The sequence below is a fragment of the Orycteropus afer genome, unplaced genomic scaffold, assembly GCF_000298275.1.
Source record: "Orycteropus afer afer isolate SDZICR_OR568_19922 unplaced genomic scaffold, OryAfe1.0 scaffold00492, whole genome shotgun sequence".
Classification (NCBI taxonomy): domain Eukaryota; kingdom Metazoa; phylum Chordata; class Mammalia; order Tubulidentata; family Orycteropodidae; genus Orycteropus; species Orycteropus afer.
The window spans coordinates 825,760-836,152 of NW_006922079.1; the positions used below are offsets into that span (position 1 = coordinate 825,760).

General features: G+C 41.2%; 1 protein-coding gene across 1 annotated transcript in view; it reads right to left on the bottom strand.

Moving 5' to 3' along the window:
• The window catches only part of ROR2 (receptor tyrosine kinase like orphan receptor 2), a 129,870-nt gene that overhangs the window by 44,567 nt on the left and 74,910 nt on the right, over positions 1-10,393 (bottom strand). The gene's annotated exons all lie outside the window — the stretch shown is intronic.

The window sequence follows — 10,393 nt, forward strand, 5'->3', positions numbered from 1 at the left end:
GCCTGGTCGGGTGACCCAAACCTTCATTCCGGAAGGGTCTGGGCCATTAGCAGTCATATCAGAATTGGGTTGCTGTAATTTTCCACTGACTTTAATCACAGGGCATGGTAGTACTAAGAGATGTCCTAAAGAATCTCCTGTATTCCAGACATATTCTTCTTTACCTCCATAATGTAATATCAATCCAATCTCCCCTTGGTTATCAGGATCTATCACACCAGATAGTACAGTAATGTCCTTCTTCGTCTGTTGATACAGAGGCATGAAGAAGCCAAAATAGCAAGGTGGCATTCTTAATTTCCAGTTCAATGCAATCAGTATTATGTCTCTAGGTGGAAGTGTTCCTCCCTCTGGGACTAAGATTTCCAGACCTGCAGAGCATAGGGTAGCAGGGACAGGAAGCAAAAATTCTTTGAGTGGGTCACTAGGGAAAATAGTGAGTGGTACCACTCCTGTTTCTACCCCTTGGTTCCTGGACCCACGAATCCTGGCTATTGGACAAACAGAACCATATATTGGAAGCTGGTTTAGAGCATATACAGCCTCCTGGAGAACATTGCCCCAATCCTTCAAGGTACTGCCACCTAGCTGGTGCTGTAATTGTGTTTTTAGTAGGCCATTCCATCATTCTATCAAGCCAGATGCTTCAGGATGATGGGGAACATGGTAAGACCAGTGAATTCCATGAGCATAGGCCCACTGCCACACTTCATTTGCTGTGAAGTGAGTCCCTTGATCTGAAGCAATGCTGTGTGGGATACCATGACGGTGGATACAGCATTCTATAAGTCCACAGATGGTAGCTGTGGCAGAAGCAGTGTGTCCAGGGAAGGCGAATCCATATCCAGAATAAGTATCTATTCCAGTAAGAACAAAACGCTGTCCTTTCCATGATGGAAGTGGTCCATGTTGCTGGCTGATCTTCAGGCCGAATGGTGAATTGTTCACTCATGGACAGTTGCAGGCAGCACAACAGAATCTTGATCCACAGATCAAGTCTCTTTTTCCAGGATGTCCATAAATATACTGGAAGCAGGCCACACCCCTAGGGAAACTCCCTTTCAACAGACTGGCTGCTCAAAACATATACATCTGATCCCATCATGGGAATAACCACATCACAACTGCTTAAACCACACAGAATTGTGGTCCAGCCAAGTTGACACACAGCTCCAACTATCACAGTCATCAAGAGATGAATGGATAAATTGTAGAATATACAAAGAACAGAAAATTTATCATAAATAAAAAGGAATGAACTACTGAATATGCAACCACAGGGTGACTCTTTCAGATATTACATGATTCATTCAATCATGAGTGAAACTATTCCTAGAATTAGATTATACTGATGTCGTATCAAATTAGATGTGGTAAAAATGTATGCCTAGTCCAATTGTTCACACTCAACACCAATACTTACATCATAAAAAGCAAGGTACAAAAATGACAAGGAGGCCACATGTTCTGACCTCCTCTAATCCTACAAGGGGAAGGCAGGATTACCAGCAGTAAACCAAGGCCTATTACTGCAAGGCCAGACATGCTGCCTCCCTCCAACCCTTTCACCAACCGTTCCTCCCAAAGCACCCACCACCTCTCTCTTGAATTCGATAATTCGCTGCAGTGGCCACACAGAACTCACAGATTATGAGGTTTATTAGGGACGCACCAGGCCACAATTTGAGTTCAAGAAAAATGCTCAGTCTCTCTCCCAGCCCACCGTCCCTCGGCCAACAGTCTCTCACAGTCTCTTTCCCAACAGCACCGGTCCCTCGGTGTCTCAGCAATGTGTGTCTCTTGCGTCTCTTTCCCAGCAACATGTGTCTCTTTCAGGGGCGTGTGTCTCTTTCAGCAGCACATCTTCCTCAACCAGCAGTCAGAGAGTTCTGCCTCCAGGAGGCCTCCTTTTGAGCCTGGAAGGGTGGTCAAACTAGCCAATCACAGCATCAGAACTCTAAGCACGTGAGAGAGAGTGGGCACCTCCCAGAACATTGTTTTGTGCCACGCCCAACAGAAATACTCCAGGTGGACAACTTCAGCAATCAGGAGCTCCTCAGTTGCTCATAGAAAATCCCACCTTGGGGTTTACAGACTTATGGGTAGAAAAGCCACACTAAGTAATTTACTATACCGCACAAGGTCAGAAGAACCTTTTAGAAATATGGGCTTTGCCATGGTCTCTAAGACCAGAATCACATAGACCGAGACAGACAAATAGTGGCCCCCACATCACCAGTTCACTGGGGGGTAAATGTTCCTCCCAGGCAAAGCAAACATTCTCCACCTTGAAGGTTGATATTTTCCTGGGATCCTTTGGAGGTTTGTGGAAAAAGCTCTTGTTCATACATGTTGCTGCTGTTGTTAATTGTCATGGAGTCAATTCAGACTCATGGCAACTCTATGAGTTTTACAGAGTAGAACTGCTCCATAGTTTTTTTTTTTTTTGGCTGTAATCTTAATGGAAACAGATCACCATGGCTTTCTTCTGTGGAGCCACTGGCTAGGTTTGAACCATCAATCTTTTAGTTAACAACCAAGCATTTAACTGTTGTGCTACCAGGGTTCCTTCATCCATGCACTAGAGAGAATAATAGCTAATGCATAGACTCTAGTGAAAAAGAAAGGTCTTAGAGGGAACATAAAATGTGTTACTTCATGTCAAGTACTAATATTATCCTTATTGCTAAAATGTAAACATTTTAATTTATGTCAATGTGTGATCTAAGTTAAGGAGATGTGTGTTCTCTAATTACTTTATGATCGGCTATTTGGTCACTTAATGCTTGTATCAAATAATCTTAAAATTAATTATTTATTATTATGCAAATTCTGTACTATAAGGATTTAAGGAAAGTTACATTTTGTAGAAAGTAGAAACTATCATAGCAAAATGTCACACAGAGAAAAATAAGGTTCACTTCCTTCCTCCTTCAAGGTTAATTTAAGATAATGAGTTGGTGGTCCAATTGTTGTAACAACGAATACTAACTTAGCCTTTCTCCAAAGTTAACTTACTTTTATCATCATTAAGGGAGCTTGGTTTCTCCTGAAGTCATTTTTAATTACTGGCTTTCTAGTTAGCAGTTGTAATTTTTTTTTTATAGTGCTATTTTTCTGTAATTAGGATAAAGTTTGAACTAGGCTCATGTCAATTTCCTAAAAATAGTAATGGAAGAAGCTTTGAGGTGGAAGACATCTGAGTACAGTTTAGACACACTGAGTGAAGTGCCTTTGAGTCATCCACAGGGAGATGCACATTATGTGGTTGGCTGTTTGGATCTGGAGATGGGGAGATAAGCTAGACTTGGAAATGGAGATTTCATGGAAGTGAGCATATAGGTGGAGGATGACTGAAGCCAGCAAATAGTTTAAGAAAGAAAGTAAGAGGGCTCAAGACACGGCCAAAGGAAGGTGATTCCCCAGAGGCTAGTAATTAATATAACTTTTAATTGTCCACAAGAACACCACCTTTTCCTTTAAGCAGCCATTTCTGTGAAGTACAATATACCTGCATACGTTTGTTTTGGGCCATGAGACTGGTCTTGGGCAACAACAAAGAAAATGCCAAGGCTCTGATGCTCAGGCTTCTGTGAATCCCCTGGACCTCATGCTGACTTAGTGTGCAGGACAGGCCAATAATTACTAAATTACTAAAATGAATCATTATTTCAAAGAGCAGAGGAAAATGAAACCCATCTATAAAATGTTAGACACGCTTGTTGTCATTAGCTGCCACTAGGTTGGCTCCTGACTCATGGTGACTTCATGCACAATGAAACCCAACACTGCCTAGTCCTGAGTCCAGTGATCGACTGAGGACTGAATGGACCACTGTGATCCACAGGATTTTCCTTGGCTGATTTTCAGAAGTATATCACCAGGTCTTTCTTCCTAGTCCATCTTAATCTGGAAACTGCTGAAACCTGTTCAGCATCATAACAACACATGTGACTGATGGGTGGTGGCTGCACATGAAGTGCATTCACTGGGAATGAAACCCATGTCTCCCACATGGAAGGTGAGCATTCTACCACTGAACTACTAGTACCTCATGCTAGACATGGAGCCTAGCATTAATCCTGAGGACATTAACCAAACTGATACCTAACTTATGATATAGCCTTTGATCCTTCATTTATGAAGAAATAGCCTTTCTTAAAACTTTTATTCTCCACATACAACCATTTCTCACCCTCACCTTAAAATGGATGGGAGGAAAAACACTGTTTTAATGATAGTAACTCTAAGGATATTCACCCTCATCTCCCTCACCACACACACTGATGCCTACTAACACACTGCCAGTGCCCACATTTGTGGACCTGCAAGGGCAGCACACTGGGGGGAAAGATCATGTGCCTAGAAGGTGTGAATTACCTGTAACCACTGATATTAACATTTGAGAACTACTACAGCTTCCCCTCTTGTCATCATGCACATAGGGATAAACCAGTTATGACAATATCCTCACCTTCCCATTTCCATTTACAGACTAAACCACTGAATCAATGATGAAAAGGCTTTAACTGTGGAGCATTTCCCAAGGAAATGAATGGTTCAAGACAGGAGTCATGGAATAAGATACTGGTTATTACAATAATAGAATTTATGAATAATTCTGTTTTAAGCTTACTGACTTACCCCTTTCTGTTTTTGTTTTGGTAAATTTCCAGAGATATCATGAACACATCTTTACAAAGGAGACAAGAGAGAAGGGTCAGTCTAAGAAAATGCAGTCCTGCTGGTCAATGGGGAAAAAAAAATCACAGCCACAGTAAAATGACTAAGGGTCTAGGTCCTCAGACTCTAAGGGAACTAATCAAAGAAAGTTCTGGGGTCAAAAAGTCATCTGCTGGCACAGTTAACAGAGAAATTCAACAGCACATGAAAGGAAGAGTACACACTGAATGAATGAGTTCCCATTATTATGTAACATAATATTAATATGTGAAAAGAGAACAACTACCTGCTCACCTTTGTAACTGAAAAACCAACTGTAAAAATCTAGACTCTAAATACTATCATTGTTAGAAACATCAAGTCAGCTCCAACTCATTGTGACCCTATGTACAACAGAACAAAATACTGCCTGGTCCTACGCCATCCTCACAACCCTTGCTGTATTTCAGCCCACTGTTACAGCCATTGCATCAGTCCATCTTGTTAAGGGTCTTCTCCTTTTCCACTGACCCTCTACTTTGCCAAGACTACGGTCTTTCTCTAGGGAATGTCCCTTCTGACAACATGACCAAAGTATGTGAGACAAAGTCTGGCTGTTCTTGCTTCCAAGGAGACTCTAGTTATTAGTTACAATAAACTTTCCAAATGTCAACAGGAAAGATTTATATGAATACTTTCTTCAACATGGTGTTTAAAGTCCTACGCACTACAATAAGACAAGAGAAGGAAAAAAAACCATCTTCTTGTTATATGTAGACTTTATTTTTCCCATAAAAAATCCAATAGAAAGTGAAGAAAAAACTATTAGAATGAATTACAAAGTTCAGCAAAGTTGTTTGATATAAGATTAGTATCTAAAATTCAATGCCTTTATCAACCGCCAACAACACACAAATGGAAAACAAAACTTTTTGGGAAAATGGTATTATCATTAGCAGAATCAAAGAGTTACCCTGAAAAATATACAAGATCTTGATGGAGAAAATTACAAAACTTTATAGAAAGGAGCACAGAAAATTGAAATAAATACCAGCCCACAAACTGAAAACATTGTCAGTACTTGCGACCCCTCCTTGGGCAATCTACTTCCATATGATACCACCTTGGAAACCCAAGGAGGGGTCGCTATGAGTTGGATTCAACTCTACAGCAGTGGGTTTGGTTTGGTTTTTGGATCTCTATGGAAGTTGATTGCCCAATCTTTGTCCGAGGAGTGGCTGGTGGGTTTGAACCTGATGGTTAGCAGTCAAATGCCTTAGGCACTATGCCTTTAAGAGCTCCTGGTACCTAGCTAGTCCATCTAAATTCTATGCAATTCCAATACAAACACAAACTGATAAAATTTACATGAAAGGTAAAATGCAAACAATAGCTAATATAATTTTGAAATAGATAGGTGAGTGTCATGGATTTAACTGTGTCCTCATAAAATGTGCCAACTTGGTTGGGCCATGATTGTTAGTTATATAATTTGGCAGTTATGTAAGAATGTAATCATCCTCATGATGTGATCAGTCAATAAATTGTAAGGGAATTAGGGTGGTATGCAAGACTCTTGCTCAGGTCACAGCCCTGACTGAATATAAAGGGAGTTTCTCTGGAGTGTCATCTGCATCACCTTTTATCTTACAAGAGCTAAAAGGAGAGAGAATTCATCAGAGAAGGAAGGACTTACAATCACCAAGAAATAAGAGCTGGAAGCAAAGTACATCCTTTGGACCTAGGGTCTCTGAGCTGAGAACTTCCTAGACCTGGGTGAAGATAGATGCCAAGACAAAAGGAGATCTCCAGGGGACACTGGACTCACAGATGTTGAAAGGAAACGAAGACCTTATCTCACAGCTGAGAGAGAAAGAAAGTCTTCCCATAGAGGCAGCATCCTGAATTAGGACTTCCAGCCTCCTAAAGTGTGAGGGAACAAATTTCTATTTATTAAAGCCACTCAATTGTGATAAGTCTGCAATACCAACATTAGATAACTAAGACAGTGAAGATCTTCCTCTACATATATGGAAAGATATATTATAAAAGCTATATTGCTAGAACAGCGTGGTAGTAGTACAGGAACTGAAGTTAATGGAACAAAATAGAGTCTAAAAGTAGACCCACATGTGTAGAAAATTCATACATGACAGAGGTGACATTAAATTTAATGAAAACAAGTGAGACTATTCGTTACATGAGGCCAAGATTCTAGGCTCTCTACATAGAATTATAACAGAATCTTATCTTACACCAGACATGAAAATCAAATCCAGATGAAGCAAAATCATAGAAGTGATTACTCTAGATTATATTTTAAAAGTCTTACAAATCAATAAGAAAAAGACAAACATCCTAATAGAAAAAATAAACAATATGTATGAACAGGTAATTCAAAGGTCATTAAACCAACAAGATGTTCAACCTCACTATGTACTAGTGAAATTCCACTAGTGGAATTGTATCAGAAAATATCTTGAGTACTGCTAGAGGGAATGTAAAGTCCTTAGTCACTTCAGAGAGCAATGTGGCCATATGTGGTAGAGGAAGGATGTGCCAACCAAAGTTCTATCTGCACACCTCTGTCCTTGCAAGATGCTCATGCACTAGAACAAGGAGACATGTGATGGATGGCACTGTAAGACTGTGTCAGCAGATACAGCTAGCCTTTGCTTATTAGGCACATGGAGCAATAAAGTGGGATTTACTCAGAGAATGTAATATTTATATTAGTTCAAATGGACTTGATCTACATGTATTAACATGACTGTCAGGCTGTAAGTCCCTTCACATAACTTCCAAAAAAATCTAGTTAAATCAAGAATAAGTGTGGGTATTCTCTCAAAACTTTTTAGAAATCTGTAACACAAATAGTGGATCAAAAATGTAAAACACAGACACTTTTAATAACACATAGCATGCTTGACTTAATAGATGGATATAGAAATGTGCTGCCATCATCAGATAGTATACTTTGAGGGGAAACAATAGGAAATATCCATAAGAATTGTTGTTTTTAGGGGCCATCAACTCAGTTCTCCCTCATAACCACTCCATGTACAACAGAATGAAACACTGCCTGGTCCTGCCCAATCCTCACAATTGTAGCTATGCTTGAGCCCATTGTTGCATCCACTGTGTTATCCATCTCATTGAGGGTCTTCCCCTTTTTCACTGACTCTCTACTTGACCAAATATGATATCCTTCTCCAGAGATTAGTCCCTCCAGATAACATGATGAAAGTATGAGAGATGAAGTCTTGCCATCCTTGCTTCTAAGAAGAATTTTGACTGTACTTCTTCCAAAATAAATGTTTGTTCTTCTGTCTGTCCATTCTATATCCAGTATTTTTTGCTGTCCTAGGCTGCACTTGTTAGAGAAACAAAACCAGTGAAACTTTATGTGTGTGTGTGTTGTGTATAGAGATGGAGAAAGAAAGAGAAAGAAAGAAATTTATCTCAAGAAAATGGATCATGCGGTTATGGAGGCTGTATATGCCAAGTCCATGGGTCAGACATCAAGCTGGAGGCTTCTCCTGATTCACATAGTAGCAGGGGCTAGTAAACCCAAGATTGGCAGGCAACATAGCAGGCTGCTTGCTCCAGAAGCTGCCAAATCCAAGATCAGCAGGTAAGATGGCAGGCTGTTGGCTCACAGGCTGAGAATGCAACGATCATAACACTGGCAGGCAACATAGCAGGCCACTGGTTCAAGTCCAGAAACCAGAGGTCATATGATGACGAACCAGATACAAGATCCAAACTGACCAAAAAGGCAGAAATCTTTGCCAGGGCATCCATATATACTGGCAACAGGACACATCCCTGAGGAAACTCCCTTTCAACTGGTTGACAGCTCACAGCAGATCCCATCATTGGGGTCATGACATTATATCAAACCTAATCCTGGGGATTACTACATCATAACTACTAAACTGGTGAAAATCATGGACCAGCCAAGTTGACACAAAACCTTAACTATCACATTTGCAAACATAATTCAAATGCATCGATCCTTCTCAGTCTTCCTTATCCATTGTTCAGTTTTCACATGCATATGAGATGACTGAAAACACAATGGTTTGGAGCAGGCATACCTTAGTTTTCAAAGTAACATCTCTGTTCTTTAACACTTTAAAGAGGTCTTTTATAGCAGAATTGCCCTAGGCAATATGTTATTTGGTTTCTTGACTGCTGCTTCTGTGGGTGTTGATTATGGATCCAACTAAAATGAAGTCCTTGACAACTTTAATTTTTTCTCCATTTAACATGGTGTTGCTTATTGGTCCAGCTGTGAGGACTTTTGTTTTCTTTATGTTAAAATGTAATAGATATTGAAGGCTATAGTCTTTGATCTTCATCAGTATATGCTTCAAGTCCCCTTCACTTTCAGCAACCAAGGTTGTGTCATGTGCATATTGCAGGCTGTTGAGTCTTCCTCCAATCCTGATGCGACATTCTTCCTCAGATGGTCCAGCTTCTCAGATTATTCACTCAGAGTACAGATTGAATAAGTATGGTAAAAGGATGTAACCCTGACACACACCTTTCCTGATCTGAAACCATGCTGTTGTTGTTGTTAGATGCCATAAAGTCGTTTCCGACTCATAGCAACCCCATGCACAGCAGAATGAAACACTGCCCAATTCCAAGCTAGCTGCATGATCCCTGCTATACATGAGCCCATCATCACAGCCACCATGTCAATCCATCTTGTGGAAGGCCTCCCCCTCTTTCGTTGACCCTCCACCCTACAAAGCATGACATCCTTCTCCAGGGAATGGTCCTATGATAGTTGGAGCTGTGTGACAACTTGGCTGGACCCCAGTTCTGTGTGGTTGTTCCCATGATGGATCAGATGACTGTGTTCAGAGTGGCCAATCTGCCCAAGGGGAGATTCCCTAGTGGCCTGCTTCCAGGATATCCAGGGACATCCTGGGAAGAGAGACAGTCTTTGGTGGACTGGAACCCTGGTGTGCTGACTGCAAACTTCTGTGAGTGAGCAGCCCACCGCTCGGCCTGGAGATCTTGGATTTGTCTTTCGTTGGAGTCAACAACCAGTGTACTGCCTGCCAGCCTTGAATTTCTCAGCCCCCTGCGATTGCAGAAGGTAAAGCTGCCTCTAGCCCGACGTTTCCTCCAAACTTTGGACTTGCCGACTTCTATACGTTTGTGAGCCATTTTCCTAAGATAATTTTCTCTCTCTCTCTCTCTCTCTCTCTCTATACACTTTGCTGGCTTTTGTGTTTCTCTAGAGAACCCAATCTAACACGGGTCCCTTCTGACAACATGACCAAAATAGTTGAGACAAAGTCTTCCCATTCTCGCTTCCAAGGAGCGTCTCAGGTGCACTTCCTCCAGGACAGATCTGTTGGTTCTTTTAGCAGTCCGTGGTACTTTCAGCATTCTTCGCCAGCACCACAACTCAAAAGCACCAACTCTCTTTCGGTCTTCTTTATTCATTGTCCAGCTCTCACATGCATACAAGGCGACTGGAAATATCACGGCTTGTGTCAGGCACACCTTAGTCCTCAAGGAGACATCCTTGCTCCTCAGCACTTGAAACAGTTCCTTCACGGTTGACCTTCACAATGCTACACATCTTCTAATGTCCTGACTGCTGCTGCCATTGGCCTCGATTGTAGAACCAAGCAATGTGAATTCTTTGACAACCTCAATCTTCTCTCCATTTATTGTGATGCTGCTCATTGGTCCAGTTGTGAGGATT